The sequence below is a fragment of the Triticum aestivum genome, chromosome 7D, assembly GCF_018294505.1.
Source record: "Triticum aestivum cultivar Chinese Spring chromosome 7D, IWGSC CS RefSeq v2.1, whole genome shotgun sequence".
In the NCBI taxonomy this organism is placed as follows: domain Eukaryota; kingdom Viridiplantae; phylum Streptophyta; class Magnoliopsida; order Poales; family Poaceae; genus Triticum; species Triticum aestivum.
Genome location: NC_057814.1, coordinates 554,983,410 through 555,001,445, shown reverse-complemented (window position 1 = coordinate 555,001,445; position 18,036 = coordinate 554,983,410).

The window sequence follows — 18,036 nt, the reverse complement described above, 5'->3', positions numbered from 1 at the left end:
TGACATGAGCCACCCAACCTCCTCACCGCTCGGGATTCCTGGCCGACGGATCTTTTTCTTGATGCATTGTTGGGAAGGAAATATGCCCTAGAGGCAATAATAAAGTTGTTATTTATATTTCCTATATCATGATAAATGTTTATTATTCATGCTAGAATTGTATTAACCGGAAACTTAGTACATGTGTGGATACATAGACAAACAGAGTGTCCCTAGTATGCCTCTACTAGACTAGCTCGTTAATCAAAGATGGTTAAGTTTCCTGACCATAGACATGTGTTGTCATTTGATGAACGGTATCACATCATTAGAGAATGATGTGATGGACAAGACACATCCGTTAGCTTAGCATAATTCATCGTTTAATTTTATTGCTATTGCTTTCTTCATGACTTATACATGTTCCTCTGACTATGAGATTATGCAACTCCCGAATACCGGATGAACACCTTGTGTGCTATCAAATGTCACAACGTAACTGGGTGATTATAAAGATGCTCTATAGGTGTTTGTTGAGTTGGCATAGATCGAGATTATGATTTGTCACTCCGTGTTTCGGAGAGGTATCTCTGGGCCCTCTCGGTAATGCTCATCACTATAAGCCTTGCAAGCAATGTGACTAATGAGTTAGTTGCGGGATGATGCATTATGAAACGAGTAAAGAGACTTGCCGGTAATGAGATTGAACTAGGTATGATGATACTGACGATCGAATCTTGGGCAAGTAACATACCGATGACAAAGGGAACAACGCATGTTGTTATGCGGTTTGACCGATAAAGATGTTCGTAGAATATGTAGGAGCCAATATGAGCATCCAGGTTCCGCTATTGGTTATTGACCAGAGATGTGCCTCGGTCATGTCTACATAGTTCTCGAACCCGTAGGGTCCGCACGCTTAACGTTCGATGACAATTTGTATTATGAGTTATGTGATTTGATGACCGTAGATTGTTTGGAGTCCCGGATGAGATCACGTACATGACGAGGAGTCTCGAAAGGGTCGAGACATAAAGGTTGATATATTGGACGATGTTATTCGGACACCGGATGAGTTCCGAGAGGTACCGGATAATTATCGGAGTGCCGGAGAGTTATCGGAACCCCCGGGGGAACTAATGGGCCTTAGTGGGGAGAGAGGAAGGGCCACAAGAGGCTGGCCACGCGCCCCTGGGTCCGAATTGGACTAGGGGAAGGGGGCGGCGCCCCCCTTTCCTTCCCTTCCCCCTCTCCTTTCCTTCTTCCCCCTTTCCTCCAGGTGGAATCCTACTAGGACTTGGAGTCCTAGTAGGACTCCCTCCTCCTGGCGCGCCCTACAGGGCCAGCCGGCCTCCCCCTCCCCTCCTTTATATACGGGGGCAGAGTGGCACCCTAGAACACACAAGTTTCTCTTAACCGTGTGCGGTGCCCCACTCCACAGTTACACACCTCGGTCAGATCGTCGTAGTTCTTAGGCGAAGCCCTGCGCCGGTAACTTCATCATCACCGTCGCCACACCGTCGTGCTGACGGAACTCTCCCTCATCCTCAACTGGATCAAGAGATCGACGGACGTCATCGAGCTGAACATGTGCTGAACGCGGAGGTGCCGTACGTTCGGTGCTTGGATCGGTTGGATCGCGAAGACGTTCGACTACATCAACCACGTTACTAAACGCTTCCGCTTTCGGTCTACGAGGGTACGTGGACAAACTCTCCCCGCTCGTTGCTATGCTTCTCCTAGATAGATCTTGCGTGATCCTAGGAATTTTTTTGAAATACTACGTTCCCCAACAGTGGCATCCGAGCTAGGTCTATGCGTAGATGTTATATGCACGAGTAGAACACAATGAGTTGTGGGCGATAATAGTCATACTGCTTACCAGCACGTCTTACTTTGATTCGGCGGTATTGTTGGATGAAGCGGGCCGGACCGACATTACATGGCCGCGTTCATGAGACTGGTTCTACCAACGTGCTTCACACACAGGTGGCTAGCGGGTGTCTGTTTCTCCAACTTTAGTTCAATCGTGTTTGACTACGCCCGGTCCTTGTTGAAGGTCAAAACAGCACACTTGATGAAAAATCGTTGTGGTTTTGATGCGTAGGTAATAACGGTTCTTGCTAGAAGCCGTAGCAGCCACGTAAAACTTGCAACAACAAAGTAAAGGACGTCTAACTTGTTTTTGCAGGGCTTGTTGTGATGTGATATGGTCAAGACGTGATGAGGTATAAATTGTTGTATGAGATGATCATGTTTTGTTAAAGTTATCGGCAACTGGCAGGAGCCTTATGGTTGTCTCTTTATTGCATAAGATGCAAGCGCTATATAATTGCTTTACTTTATCGCTATGCGATAGCAATAGTTGCAAAAGCAATAGTTGGCGAGACGACCATGTGACGACACGTTGATAGAGGTCAAGATGATGGAGATCATGGTGTCATGCCGGTGACGATGGAGATCATGACGGTACTTTGGAGATGGAGATCAAAGGCACAAGATGATGATGGCCATATCATGTCACATATTTTGATTGCATGTGATGTTTATCTTTTATGCATCTTATTTTGCTTAGTACGGCGGTAGCATCATAAGATGATCCCTCACTAAATTTCAAGGTATAAGTGTTCTCCCTGAGTATGCACCGTTGCGACAGTTCGTCGTGCCGAGACACCACGTGATGATCGGGTGTGATAAGCTCTACGTTCACATACAACGGGTGCAAGCCAGTTTTGCACACGCGGAATACTCGGGTTAAACTTGACGAGCCTAGCATATGCAGATATGGCCTCGGAACACTGAGACCGAAAGGTCGAATGTGAATCATATAGTAGATATGATCAACATTGTGATCTTCAACATTGAAAACTACTCCATCTCACGTGATGATCGGACATGGTTTAGTTGATATGGATCACGTGATCATTTAGATGACTAGAGAGATGTCTATCTAAGTGAGAGTTCTTAAGTAATATGATTAATTGAACTTTAATTTATCATGAACTTAGTACCTGATAGTATTTTGCATATCTATGTTGTTGTAGATCAATGGCTCGTGCTACCGTTCCTTTGAATTTTAATGCATTCCTAGAGAAAGCTAAGTTGAAAGATGATGGTAGCAATTACACGGACTGGGTCCGTAACCTAAGGATTATCCTCATTGTTGCAAAGAAGAAATATGTCCTTGATGCACCGCTAGGTGACAGAACTATTGCAGGAGCAGATGCAGACGTTATGAACGTTTGACAAGCTCGATATGATGACTACTTGATAGTTTAGTGCACTATGCTTTACGGCTTAGAACCGGGACTTCAAAAATGTTTTGAACGATATGGAGCATATGAGATGTTCCAAGAGTTGAAATTGGTATTTCAGACTCATGCCCGTGTCGAGAGGTATGAGACCTCTGACAAATACTTTGGTACAAGATGGAGGAGAATAGCTCAGCTAGTGAGCATGTGCTCAGAATGTGTGAGTACTACAATCGCTTGAATCAAGTGGGAGTTAATCTTCCAGATAAGATAGTGATTGACAGAGTTCTCTAGTCACTATCACCAAGTTACTAGAACTTCGTGATGAACTATAATATGCAAGGGATGACGAAAATGATTCCCAAGCTCTTCGCGATGCTGAAATCAGCGAAGGTAGAAATCAAGTGTTGATGGTTAACAAGACCACTTGTTTCAAGAAAAGGGGCAACGGAAAAGAAAGGGAACTTCAAGAAAGAATGGCAAGCAAGTTGCCACTCCCGTGAAGAAAACCAAAGCTAGACCTAAGCCTAAAACTGAGTGCTTCTACTGCAAAGGGAATGGTCAGTGGAAGCGGAACTACCCTAAATACTTGGTGGATAAGAAAGATGGCAAAGTGAAAGATATATTTGATATACATGTTACTGATGTGTACTTTACTAGTGTTCATAGTAACCCGAGGGTATTTGATACCGGTTCAGTTGCTAAGATTAGTAACTCCAAATAGGAGTTGCAAAATGAACAAAGACTAGTTAAGGGCAAGGTGACGATGTGTCTTGGAAGTGATTCCAAGGTTGATAAGATCACCATCGCACACTCCATCTACCTTCGAGATTAGTGTTGGACCAAAATAAATGTTATCTGGTGTTTGCGTTGAGCATGAATATGATTGGATCATGTTTATTGCGATACAATTATTTATTTAAGTCAGAGAATAATTGTTGTTCTGTTTACATGAATGAAAGCTTCTATGGTCATACACCCAATGTAAATGGTTTATTGAATCTCGATTGTAGTGATACACATATTCATAATATTGAAGCCAAAAGATGCAAAGTTAATAATGATAGTGCATCTTATTTGTGGCACTGCCATTTAGGTCATATTGGTGTAAAGTGCATGAAGAAACTCCATGCTGATGGGCTTTTGGAATCACTTGATGCTTGCGAACCATGCCTCATGGGCAAGATGACTAATACTCCGTTCTCTGGAACAATGGAGCGAGCAACTGACTTATTGGAAATAATACATACTGATGTATGTGGTCCGATGAGTGTTGAGGCTCGCGGAAGGTATCGTTATTTTCTGACCTTCACAGATGATTTGAGCAGATATGGGTATATCTACTTAATGAAACATAAGTATGAAACATTTGAAAAGTTCACAGAATTTCAGAGTGAAGTGGAAAATCATCGTAACAATAAAATAAAGTTTCAACGATCTGATCGCGGAGGCGAATATTGAGTTACGAGTTTGGTCTTCATTTGAAACAATGTGGAATAGTTTTGCAACTCACGCCACCTGGAACACCACAGCGTAATGATGTGTCCGAACATCGTAACCGTACTTTATTAGATATGGTGCGATCTATGATGTCTCTTACCGATTTACCACTATCGTTTTGGGGTTATGCATTAGAGACAGCTGCATTCACGTTAAATAGGGCACCATCTAAATCCGGTGAGACGGCACCGTATGAACTATGGTTTAAGCAAGAAACCTAAGATGTCGTTTCTTAAATGTTTGGGGTTGCGATGCTTATGTGAAAAATCTTCAACCTGATAAGCTCGAACCCAAATCGGAGAAATGTGTCTTCATAGGATACCCAAAGGAGACTGTTGGGTGCACCTTCTATCACAGATCTGAAGGCAAGATCTTTGTTGCTAAGAATAGATCCTTTCTAAAGAAGGAGTTTCTCTTGAAATAAGTGAGTGGGAGGAAAGTAGAACTCGATGAGGTAATTGTACCTTCTCCTGAATTGGAAAGTAGTTCATCACAGAAATCAGTTCTAGTGATTCCTACACCAATTAGTGAGGAAGCTAATGATGATGATCTGAAACTTCAGATCAAGTTACTACCGAACCTCGTAGGTCAACCAGAGTACGATCCGCACCAGAGTGGTATGGTAATCCTGTTCTGGAAGTCATGTTACTAGACCATGACGAACCTACGATCTATGAGGAAGCGATGATGAGCCCATATTCCGCAAAATGGCTTGAGGCCATGAAATCTGAGATAGAATCCATGTATGAGAACAAATTGTGGACTTTGGTGGACTTGCCCGATGATCGGCAAGCCATTGAGAATAAATGGATCTTCGAGAGGAAGACGGACGCTGATAGTAGTGTTACTATCTAAAAAGCTCGACTTATAGAAAAGGGTTTTTGACAAGTTCAAGGTGTTGACTACGATGAGATTTTCTCACTCGTAGATGCTTAAAGTCTGTCCGGATCATGTTAGCAATTGCCACATTTTATGAAATCTGACAAATGGATGTCAAAACTACATTCCTTAATGGATTTATTAAATAAGAGTTGTATATGATACAACCAGAAGGTTTTGTCAATCCTAAAGGTGCTAACAAAATGTGCAAGATCCAGCGGTCCATCTATGGACTGGTGCAAGCATCTCGGAGTTGGAATATACGCTTTGATGAGTTGATCAAAGCATATAGTTTTATACAGACTTGCTGTGAAGCCTTTATTTACAAGAAAGTGAGTGGGAGCACTACATCCTTTCTAATAAGTATATGTGAATGACATATTGTTGATCGGAAATGATGTAGAATTTTCTGGAAATCATAAAAGAGTGTTTGAAAGGAGGTTTTCAAAGAAAGACCTCGGTGAAGCTGCTTACATATTGAGCATCAAGATCTATAGAGATAGATCAAGACGCTTGATAAGATTTTTCAATGAGTACATACCTTGACAAGATTTTGAAGTAGTTCAAAATGGAACAAGTCAAAGAAAGGAGTTCTTGCCTGTATTGCAAGGTGTAAAGTTGAGTAAGACTCAAAACCCGACCATGAAAGAAAATAGAAAGAGAATGAAAGTCATTCCCTATGCCTCAGCCATAGGTTCTATATAGTATGCTATGCTGTGTACCAAACCTATTGTGTACCTTGCCATGAGTTTGGTAAGGGGGTAGGATATTGATCCAGGAGTGGATCACTGGACAACGGTCAAAATTATCCTTAGAAGACTAAGGAGACATTTCTCGGTTATGGAGGTGATAAAGAGTTCGTCGTAAAGAGTTACGTCGATGTAAGATTTTACACCGATCCGGATGACTCTGAGTCTCAATCTGGATACATATTGAAAGTGGGAGCAATTAGCTAGAGCAGCTCAATGCAGAGCATTGTAGACATAGAAAATTTGCAAAATACATACGGCTCTGAATGTGACAGACCCATTGACTAAACTTCTCTCACCAGCAAAACATGATCACACCTTAGTACTCTTTGGGTGTTAATCACTGGGCGATGTGAACTAGATTATTGACTCTAGTAAACCCTTTGGGTGTTGATCACATGGTGATGTGAACTATTGGTGTTAAATCACATGGCGATGTGAACTAGATTATTGACTCTAGTAAACCCTTTGGGTGTTGATCACATGGTGATGTGAACTGTTGGTGTTAAATCACATGGCGATGTGAACTAGATTATTGACTCTAGTGCAAGTGGGAGACTGAAGGAAATATGGCCTAGAGGCAATAATAAAGTTGTTATTTATATTTCCTTATATCATGATAAATGTTTATTATTCATGCTAGAATTGTATTAACCAGAAACTTAGTACATGTGTGGATACATAGACAAACTGAGTGTCCCTAGTATGCCTCTACTAGACTAGCTCGTTAATCAAAGATGGTTAAGTTTCCTGACCATAGACATGTGTTGTCATTTGTATAACGGGGTCACATCATTAGAGAATGATGCGATGGACAAGACCCCTCCGTTATCTTAGCATAATTGATCGTTTAGTTTTATTGCTATTGCTTTCTTCATGATTATACATGTTCGTCTGACTATGAGATTATGCAACTCCCGAATACCGGAGGAACACCTTGTGTGCTATCAAACGACACAACGTAACTGGGTGATTATAAAGATGCTCTACAGGTGTCTCCGATGGTGTTTGTTGAGTTGGCATAGATCGAGATTAGGATTTGTCACTCCGTGTTTCGGAGAGGTATCTCTGGGCCCTCTCGGTAATGCTCATCACTATAAGCCTTGCAAGCAACGTGGCTAATTAATGAGTCAGTTGCGGGATGATGCATTATGGAACGAGTAAAGAGACTTGCCGGTAACGAGATTGAACTAGGTATGATGATACCGATGATCAAATCTCGGGCAAGTAACATACCGATGACAAAGGGAACAACGTATGTTGTTATGCAGTTTGACCGATAAAGATCTTCATAGAATATGTAGGAGCCAATATGAGCATCCAGGTTCCGCTATTGGTTATTGACCAGAGATGTGTCTCGGTCATGTCTACATAGTTCTCGAACCCGTAGGGTCCGCACGCTTAACGTTCGATGACGATTTGTATTATGAGTTATGTGATTTGATGACCGAAGATTGTTTGGAGTCCCGGATGAGATCACAGACATGACGAGGAGTCTCAAAATGGTCGACACATAAATATTGATATATTGGACGATGTTATTTGGACAACGGATGAGTTCCGAGAGGTACCGGATAATTATCGGAGTGCCGGAGGGTTATCGGAACCCCCCGAGGGAACTAATGGGCCTTGATGGGCCTTAGTGGGGAGAGAGGAAGGGCCACAAGGGGCTGGCCGCGCCCCCCCCCTTGGGTCCGAATTGGACTAGGGGAAGGGGCGGCACCCCCCTTTCCTTCCCTTCCCCCTCTCCCTTCCTTCTTCCCCCTTTCCTTCAGGTGGAATCCTACTAGGACTTGGAGTCCTAGTAGGACTCCCTCCTCCTGGCGCGCCCTACAGGGCCGGCCGGCCTCCCCCTCCCCTCCTTTATATACGGGGGCAGGGGGGCACCCTAGAACACACAAGTTGCTCTTAACCGTGTGCGGTGCCCCCTCCACAGTTACACACCTGGGTCATATCGTCGTAGTGCTTAGGCGAAGCCCTGCGCCGGTAACTTCATCATCACCGTTGCCACACCGTTGTGCTGACGGAACTCTCCCTCGTCCTTAGCTAGATCAAGAGATCGAGGGACATCATCGAGCTAAACGTGTGTTGAACCCGGAGGTGCCGTACGTCCGGTGCTTGGATCGGTTGGATCACGAAGGCGTTCGACTACATCAACCGCATTACTAAACACTTACGCTTTCGGTCTACGAGGGTACTTGGACACACTCTCCGTGCTCGTTGCTATGCTTCTCCTAGATAGATCTTGCGTGATTGTAGGAATTTTTTTGAAATACTACGTTCCCCAACATCTTGACCGTCCGATCTCGCTCCCGGATGACATCGACGGTTGGATCAAACCAAAACACTGCTACAATGAATAGTAGCTTCCATTCGGTTTCCTTTACTGTTTCTTCTTACCCCAGAATTACTTTGCTGCATCAGTGGCATGTGGGGTCCCTTGCTGGTGGGCCGCGCCGGTCAGCGACTGTGGATGGGAGGGTGGACTGTGCGGCGCATGGCCTCCTTTAGCGCACAAATATCCCGTGCCACCGCCAATAATATCGTGCCCCGCCGAGGGCAATTTCGTCATTTCACATGTCCAGGCCAGTGATGTTTCGAGCACCGGTTGGCTGGAGAATGGATGGGGTGAGGGCGCCTGTCTCCCTTCCTCGCGATCCTCACTCCACCAATCCTCTCTCTTCCTCCTGTCGCCCCCATGGCGTCGCCGCCCTTGCCTCCTCACCTCCCGTTGCCCCCATGCCACCGCCGCCTCCTTCTCCCGGCCAGCCGGATCCCCGCCGTCCGCGTCCCCGGCGTCGTCACTGTCGTCCTCACGTGCACACAAGAGGAGAACCGTGGCTCTCCTCTTAGCCCGTCTCAGTTCTCTGTCGCTCTCTCGATCCCCTCTCCAAACCCTAAGTCCCCGCCTGCATGGTCCTTGCTACGCTGCATACCTCGTCGGTCATCCTTCTCCTGCATCGCCCGAAGGGATGCAGCCGCTGCTTGCGTTGCTGTTGCCCCTGCGAGCTCGCGCATGTGCTCCGCCCCGTAGGCGTCGCCATCAACTGCGGAAGGTCCATGCTGGGCCCAAACTCGAGGACCACCATTTGGGTGGCCCGTGGTTTAGCGACTGCCGTCACGCCGGACCACCCTCGACCCTGGCCAAGGGTTTGGTGGGCGAGCTCAGTGCCGTCTTCCAGTGGTGGGCGAGGAGATCCGGCACGAACCCCGCACAGGGAGGAGCTCAACCTCTGCTGCCTCTGCATGCCCCTAGGTATAGCAGATCCTCATCCCTGCCTTTTCTAATTTCCCCACAACTCATTTGCCTAACTAATGTCAGAACCATGGTCTAAATGCCAGCATCCAGTTGGAGTACTGGTGCATCAACCAAACATTGGTGTCTCCAAAAATAGGGATTGTCGCTTTATATGTTGCTTTTGAGAGGATGTATTTTCTTTTCCTTTTAGTCTAGTGAAATAATTGTGTTGATGTCTAGATAGTCCATGCTGGTCCATTCCAATTTGCCATTTTCGTACAGTGAGATGGATTTTTCATGGTAGTGCCCGGTGGTGGTTGCTTTGTGTCACATTTCCAAATAAACATGTAGTGGTGTTCTTACTGTATATGTGATAATGCCAGGGATTTTAGCTAATTAGCAATGTTTATATCTCTGTAGTTTCTTAATTTCTATATTTGAAGATGGCCTCAGTTGGTCGGAACGCAAATATCAAGATATGCTGATTAGTTTTTGAGATGTTCCATCAGGAATAAAGATGGCAACTTTTTGGGGCAAGGTTATTTTAAAGTTTGATGATTGCTATGTCGCGCAAGAGGGTGTTGAGCTGATAGATAATTGCAGGAGTCGATGATATGTATATTCCAGCACCTTTACTAAAGGTAACTTATTTATCTTTATAACCGAGTACATCAGCTGAATGTTTCCCGTGACAAGCTAGCTTCAACTGTTCCTATTTGATTATGTCGTTCATTAGTAGTTGTAATAATTAATGGTGTGGTCAGTGCCATCTAACATCATATTCTACCTATGGTATTGAACATTTTAGATTAAATCTCAAATATTGGATTTTGTATGAATGTTGGCCATCGAATGTCATATTGTGCATATTGTATCGTACATTTAGATTAATCTTGAAAATTGGATTTTGTCTGAATGTGGCCCATTAACTTGTGTCATAGAATTTCCTTATGACTCCTCTCCTGCAGGGTCCAGCAAGGGCAACATTGATCTCTCCTTATCTACAACCCAGATGTGATGGCCACCACTAGTTTTGAAGCTGGTTGAGGTGAGTGTCTGATCCATTGGTCCTCCCTAGATGCAGTAGTTCATTTTCCACAGAAATAGCATATTTTCTTGTTTCTTTCTCGATCTGCCTCTTTCGGCTGCTCTTAGCCAGCACCGCTTCTTCCGTCACCGTCTGACTTGCGGTCTCTCCCTTTTGTTCTTGCAGGTCCTTCGTACTCTTTGAGAGGTGGCACACATACTATAGAAGTGCTCCAGGAAAAAGAAGCATCTTGGTCCCAAAGGTAAGCATCAATGGTTTTGTTCATTTGGTTATGCATGAAGGAGTTCCATGTTATTTAATTAAATTTGAGATATTAGATTTACGCTATTAGCGAATGAACACCTGGGTGTTTGAAAGTGTGTTAAGTCGACTAGAGGGGGGGTGAATAGGCGATTTTTATGAATTCTTCACTGAGGAATTTCAGGGTGAGGAAATTCCTAAGCGAAGAACTACTTGCAGTGGAATAAGTACTCAGATGCATACATGACATAACATAAACATGGATATCATGATGAAATGAAAACAGACACAGAGTACAGAAAGCGTAAGCACAGGATAAAACAGGATGAAGACAAACAGACTGAAGAAATTGAACTGAGGAAATTTAGAAAGTCTTCAGTCAAAGTCTTCAAACAGATATGAACAAGCACACAACACAGAAATGAGGAAATGGAAGGATTGAGGAAATATAACCAGTTAGCTCGGTGAAGACAATGATTTGGTAGACCAGTTCCAACTGCTATGACAGTTGTACGTCTGGTTAGGGCGGCTAGGTATTCAAACCTGAGGACACACAGTCCCGGACACCCAGTCCTGAACGCATAGTTCAGGACACTTAGTCCTCACTGTATTCCCCTTGAGCTAAGGTCACACAGACCTCGCCCAATCACTCGTGGTAAGTCTTCGGGTGACTTCCAAACCTTCACAAACTCGGTCACTCGGCGATCCACAATTTCCTCTTGGATGCTCTAGACCATGACACCTAACCGTCTGGAAGATGCACAGTCTTCAAAGGTAACAAGCGTCCGATCCACGCAGGATCAATCTCTTCAGTGATGCTCAATCACTTTGGGTTTGTAGGTGTTTGGGTTTGGGTTTTCCTCACTTGATGATTTTCGCTCAATGTCCTCGGAGGATGGGATGCTCTCAAATGACAAGTGTCAGTTTCTCTCGGAGCAGCCAACCAGCTAGTGATTGTAGGGGGCGCCTATTTATAGCCTAGGGAGTAGCCCGACATGATAAGACATAAATGCCCTTCAATGATACGACCGTTAGGTGGGTAGATATTTTGGGACAGCTGGTGCGTAGCACAGCAACGGTCGGAAGTTTGACTATCAAATTCCTCAAGGCTATCATGTTCCTCACTTGTAGGCAATCCGCACTGGCAAATTCCTAACTCCTCAGTCAGAACAAATTCCTCAGAGACCAGAAGAACTTTGTCTCCGTCACTGAAGAAATGAACTGAACTGCATGAGATTTCCAATGGCTTCACTCGAAGGGATTGGTAGGTGTAGGATTTTTAGTTGAGCATCACTTGGAAACTTTTCCTTAGTATTTCCTTGACCCCCTTTAACAGTACGGTGTTTCCTATGACTCAAGAAAGAGAAAAATTAAACTACGAAAACAAAAGTCTTCACGCTTCACGTTCCTCGAATGAATACCAAGTCTTCATGGTCACACCAATTTCTTCACTTTCAAAGTCTTCAGAAAGTCTTTAGAAATCCAAAGTCTTCAATCGAAGAACTTCATTTTTAGGGGTCAACTTTCTCTGTAAATGTCAAACTCCTCATAGACTTATAGACCCGTGTACACTCACAAACGCATCAGTCCCTTAACCTATAAGTCTTCAATACACCAAAATCACTAAGGGGCACTAGATGCACTTACAATCTCCCCCTTTTTGGTGATTGATGACAATTTAGGTTAAGTTTTCAACGGGGAGAAACATGAAGGAAATATGCCCTAGAGGAAATAATAAAGTTATTATTTATTTCCTTATATCATGATAAATGTTTATTATTCATGCTAGAATTGTATTAACCGGAAACATAATACATGTGTGAATACATAGACAAACATAGTGTCACTAGTATGCCTCTACTTGACTAGCTCGTTGATCAAAGATGGTTGAGTTTCCTAGCCATGGACATGAGTTGTCATTTGATTAACGGGATCACATCATTAGAAGAATGATGTGATTGACTTGACCCATTCCGTTAGCTTAGCACTTGATCGTTTAGTATGTTGCCGTTGCTTTCTTCATGACTTATACATGTTCCTATGACTATGAGATTATGCAACTCCCGTTTACCAGAGGAACACTTTGTGTGCTACCAAACGTCACAACGTAACTGGGTGATTATAAAGGTGCTCTACAGGTGTCTCCGAAGGTACTTGTTGAATTGGCGTATTTCGAGATTAGGATTTGTCACTCCAATTGTCGGAGAGGTATCTCTGGGCCCTCTCGGTAATGCACATCTCTATAAGCCTTGCAAGAAATGTGACTAATGAGTTAGTTGCGGGATGATGCATTACGTAATGAGTAAAGAGACTTGCCGGTAACGAGATTGAACTAGGTATTGAGATACCGATGATCGAATCTCGGGAAAGTAACATACTGATGACAAAGGGAACAACGTATGTTGTTATGCGGTTTGACCGATAAAGATCTTCGTAGAATATGTGGGAGCCAATATGAGCATCCAGGTTCCGCTATTGGTTATTGACCGGAGACGTGTCTCGGTCATGTCTACATAGTTCTTGAACCCATAGGGTCCGCACGCTTAAAGTTCGGTGACGATCGGTATTATGAGTTTATGTGTTTTGATATACCGAAGGTAGTTCGGAGTCCCGGATGAGATCGGGGACATGACGAGGAGTCTCAAAATGGTCGAGGCGTAAAGATCGATATATTGGACGACTATATTCGGACATCGGAAAGGTTCCGAGTGATTCGGGTATTTTTCGGAGTACCGGAGAGTTACGGGAATTCGCCGGGGAGTATATGGGCCTTATTGGGCTTTAGGGGAAAGAGAGAGGGGAGGCTGCGCCCCCCCAAGGCTTAGTCCGAATTGGACTAGGGGGAGTGGCGGCGCCCCCTCCTTCCTTCTCTTGTCTTTTCTCTTTCCTTCTCTCCTACTCCTACGACTTGGAAGGGCTCCTAGTTCTACTAGGAAAGGGGGAATCCTACTCCCGGTGGGAGTGGGACTCCCCTAGGGCGCGCCATAGAGAGGGCCGGCCCTCCCCCTCCTCCACTCCTTTATATACGGGGGAGGGGGGCACCCCATAGACACAACAACTGATCATTGATCTCTTAGCCGTGTGTGGTGGCCCCCTCCATCATAATCCACCTCGATCATATCATAGCGGTGCTTAGGCGAAGCCCTGCGTCGGTAGCATCATCATCACCGTCATCACGCCGTCATGCTGACGGAACTCTCCCTCGAAGCTCTACTGGATCGGAGTTCGTGGGACGTCATCGAGCTGAACGTGTGCTGAACTCGGAGGTGCTGTGCGTTCGGTACTTGATCGGTCGGATCGTGAAGACGAACGACTACATCAACCGCGTTGTGCTAACGCTTCCGCTTTCGGTCTACGAGGGTACGTGGACAACACTCTCCCCTCGTTGCTATGCATCACCATGATCCTGTGTGTGCGTAGGAAAATTTTGAAATTACTACGTTCTCCAACAGTGGCATCCGAGCCAGGTTTTATGTGTAGATGTTATATGCACGAGTAGAACACAAGTGAGTTGTGGGCGATACAAGTCATACTGCTTACTGGCATGTCATACTTTGGTTCGGCGGTATTGTTGGATGAAGCGGCCGGGACCGACATTACGCGTACGCTTACGCGAGACTAGTTCTACCGACGTGCTTTGCACACAGGTGGCTGGCGGGTGTCAGTTTCTCCAACTTTAGTTGAACCGAGTGTGGCTACGCCCGGTCCTTGAGAAGGTTAAAACAACACTAACTTGACGAACTATCGTTGTGGTTTTGATGAGTAGGTAAGAACGGTTCTTGCTCAGCCCGTAGCAGCCACGTAAAACTTGCAACAACAAAGTAGAGGACGTCTAACTTGTTTTTGCAGGGCATGTTGTGATGTGATATGGTCAAGGCATGATGCTATATTTTATTGTATGAGATGATCATGTTTTGTAACCGAGTTATCGGCAACTGGCAGGAGCCATATGGTTGTCGCTTTATTGTATGCAATGCAATCGCCCTGTAATTGCTTTACTTTATCACTAAGCGGTAACGATAGTCATAGAAGCAATAGTTGGCGAGATGACAATGATGCTATGATGGAGATCAAGGTGTCACGCCGGTGACGATGGTGATCATGACGGTGCTTCGAAGATGGAGATCACAAGCACAAGATGATGATGGCCATATCATATCACTTATATTGATTGCATGTGATGTTTATCTTTTATGCATCTTATTTTGCTTTGACTGACGGTAGCATTATAAGATGATCTCTCACTAAATTTCAAGATAAAAGTGTTCTCCCTGAGTATGCACCGTTGCCAAAGTTCGTCGTGCCTAGACACCACGTGATGATCGGGTGTGATAAGCTCTACGTCCATCTACAACGGGTGCAAGCCAGTTTTGCACACGCATAATACTCAGGTTAAACTTGACGAGCCTAGCATATGCAGATATGGCCTCGGAACACTGAGACCGAAAGGTCGAGCGTGAATCATATAGTAGATATGATCAACATAGTGATGTTCACCATTGAAAACTACTCCATTTCACGTACTACTCCATTTCACGTGATGATCGGTTATGGTTTAGTTGATTTGGATCACATGATCACTTAGATGATTAGAGGGATGTCTATCTAAGTGGGAGTTCCTAAGTAATATGATTAATTGAATTTTAATTTATCATGAACTTAGTCCTGGTAGTATTAGCATATCTATGTTGTAGATCAATAGCTCGCGATTAGCTCCCCTGTTTTATTTTTGATATGTTCCTAGAGAAAACTAAGTTGAAAGATGTTAGTAGCAATGATGCGGACTAGCTCCGTGATCTGAGGATTATCCTCATTGCTGCACAGAAGTATTATGTCCTTGATCCACCGCTAGGTGACAGAACTATTGTAGGAGCAGATCGATGCAGACGTTATGAACGTTTGGCAAGCTCGATATGATGACTACTTGATAGTTTAGTGCACCATGCTTGATGGCTTAGAATCAGGGCTTCAAAGACGTTTTTTGAAACGCCACGGAGCATATGAGATGTTCCAAGAGTTGAAATTAGTATTTCATACTCATGCCCATGTCGAGAGGTATGAGACCTCTGACAGTACTTTGCCTACAAGATGGAGGAGAATTGCTCAGCTAGTGAGCATGTGCTCAGAATGTCTGAGTACTACAATCACTTGAATCAAGTGGGAGTTAATCTTCCAGATAAGATAGTAATTGGCAGAGTTCTCTAGTCACTATCACCAAGTTACTAGAACTCCGTGATGAACTATAATATGCAAGGGATAACGGAAACGGTTCCCAAGCTCTTTGTGATGCTGAAATCGACAAAGGTAGAAATCAAGAAAAACATCAAGTGTTGATGGTTGACAAGACCACTAGTTTCAAGAAAAGGGCAAAGGGAAGAAGGGGAACTTCAAGAAGAACGGCAAGCGTGTTGCTGCTCATAATCGAAAAAGAAGAGGAACTACAGGAATCAGCTACTTTGCCGTCTGCCACGGCAGACGGCAAAGGCAAGGATGGCGGACGGCAAAAGGCTCCGGCAAAGTAGGCTACGGTAAAGAGCTTCTTTGCCGTCTGCTTTTTGAAGCGGACGGCAAAGGGGCCTTTGCCATCAGCAGCGGACGGCAAAGGTCATGGCTCTTTGCCATCTGCTGGCAGACGGCAATGACTGGCTCTTTGCCATCCGCTGGCAGACGGCAATGACTGGCTCTTTGCCGTCTGCCAGCTGATGGCAAAGAGCCTATATTGCCCCATTTAATTCTGTTTTTTCTTATATCAATTCATTTTCACAGAAAATCAAACACACACACACACACACACACACAGAGAGAGATATATATATATATATATGACCAATAGTCATGAACACATAGTAGCAAGTTTCATCCATACATATACATAGTTTCATCAATATTACACGGTTTCATCCATAGGTAGCAAGTTTCACAAAGTCAAAACAAAAACTATAGACAAGCACTCCATATCTGAAATTACAAGAAATGACCTAAAACTAAATATCTATTTTCCTAAAAACTATCTTATTACTAAGATCTTCTCTGGATCTTCTTCTTTTCTTCCAACCTGCATAACAAAAACACTAAGAAAGAGAGAATGGGTTAGGAGTAGAAATGTAGCATTTCACTTGGTGAAATGCAATGTTCAGTTTTTATGTAAGTTTAACACACGGAGAGCTGGAGAGCATGCTGAGAGTTTTCTTGCCTGAGGACCAAGGTAGCCACCAACGGGCCAGCCAAGGGGCCAGTTCACATCCTTCTGGAGGAGAGTGTACTCCTGCTCAATTCCATACCTGTTTGGGTTCAGAGATAGGCCTAATCAGTGCTAATCTATATTGTACAACTTATTATGTTCTCACGTGTGTATGTGTGTTAAGACACAAGAGCGCTACTACAACTTTTATATGAAACACTGCAACAACAAAAAACTTGAAATATCGACGGAGGTATTCGTACCATCTCTCCTCAGCTGCAACCTTCGAGGTGTTGAAGATCTTGGCAGCATTGTGCCTCTTGTTGGTGGGGATTGGAACACCTTGTGGTGTGTAGCAGTCGCACATAACCTACAAGGAGTAATAAATAGGAAAAGATCAACAAACCAACGACTTTGCGCCAAATACAGTAGAAACTTGGCCTCTGATTTAGCTGAAGCTTTTTTTTCTCAGTTCAAGTATTTAAGATTTGTGTTAGCCAAGTAGGTCAACTAGTGGAATTTGCAGCCTTTCCTTGTATTCAGCTGGAAGTAGAATATTTGCAGCCTTTCCTTGTATTCAGCTGGAAGTTCTTCATAAATCCCCCTCAAGATTGTCATTCCAGGATTGTTATCATCAGATTGTACAGTGGTGTGTACGTACAAGATGCAGAACGGACCCTCTGGCAACTCGGTGCGGAGCTTGTGAAACACATACCTCTTCAGACGTCCACCATCTATAACAGGAGCTGGAATACAAAAATAAAATGCCATCTGAGTGTTACAGGGAGCGGTAGAAACTAATACTCCCTCCGTTCAAAAATAAGGGTCATGATTTTAGTTCAAATTTGAACTAAAACCACGACGCTTATTTTGGAACGGAGAGAGTATCATATTAGCGGCAAAGCTTGTAGCATCAGAACATCAAGTGCCTGTAGAAGTTGTGAACCTCCCTTGTGTCAAATGGTGATCGT